The sequence below is a fragment of the Pygoscelis adeliae genome, unplaced genomic scaffold, assembly GCF_000699105.1.
Source record: "Pygoscelis adeliae isolate BGI_AS28 unplaced genomic scaffold, ASM69910v1 Scaffold329, whole genome shotgun sequence".
In the NCBI taxonomy this organism is placed as follows: Eukaryota; Metazoa; Chordata; class Aves; order Sphenisciformes; family Spheniscidae; genus Pygoscelis; species Pygoscelis adeliae.
The window spans coordinates 366,786-367,703 of record NW_008825554.1 but is presented as its reverse complement, the minus strand read 5'-3'; positions in this window follow the sequence as shown (position 1 = coordinate 367,703).

Here is a 918-nt window from a genome sequence, read left to right as displayed (position 1 = left end):
TCGCTCAAGGTCTCCTCTCGCTTTGGGGGGCCGGCGGGAGGCACAGAAGGAGGGTTTTTTTCCTGGCTAAAGGACTTCGACGTTGCGTTTATGCAGTTCTTAGGTGGAGGCAGAGCGGCTTGTCGTTCTCGGAGCTCAGCCCTGAGTTTGCTGATCGCTGTTCTGGAGCTGTGGGGTGGTTTGGAAGTGCCGCAAAGTGCATCTGAAAGGGGAGTCCAATTAGAAGCGTGATCAAAATAAAAAAAGAAATTTGCCTGAGAGCCGTGTCTGTTGCCTTTGCTGTGGGATGAAGTCCATGACTCATCATCGCTAGTCCCTTTGCATCAAACAATGGTTTCAATTATTTGGGTACCGCAGAAAGGCAAACTAAATGATGTGACATAACGGAGCGGGATGAAGAAGAAGGGATCGCCAGTACCTAGGCTCCTGTTGGGTTGATGTTGTTGTTGCTCAAAGGAGCTGTTTTATAGATCTGTTCCATATTATCCTTGTCTGTCAAAGTGGCATTTAATTTTTCCAATTGTGGAACTTGATCACTGATAAAATCAGTTTAATTTACACCACTGTCATTCAGCCGATCCGAGCAGTAGATTTATTTTTGGCTCAGAGTTGAAGGGAAAAAAGCAGTCGTATGCAGAAATGAGAGATCATTTTACTTCTTTTGCGGGCAGTAAGGAGAGAAATGACTAGCATGGCATTTTAATAGCGTTTGCTCTCATGCAGGAGAAATATAAATGTGATTTCTCAAGTCTTCTGTGTGGAAACTTGAGCAGTCACACGAAAGGGAAAAGGGAAAGGCAGACCAGCTCGGTGCCCCACCGTTCTGTGGGGGCAGGCAGCCCGATTCACCCCCTTTTTTCCCGGGGTGACCACCGGCCCGGCCCGGCCCCGGCCCCGGCCGCGCACCCAGTCCCTGTC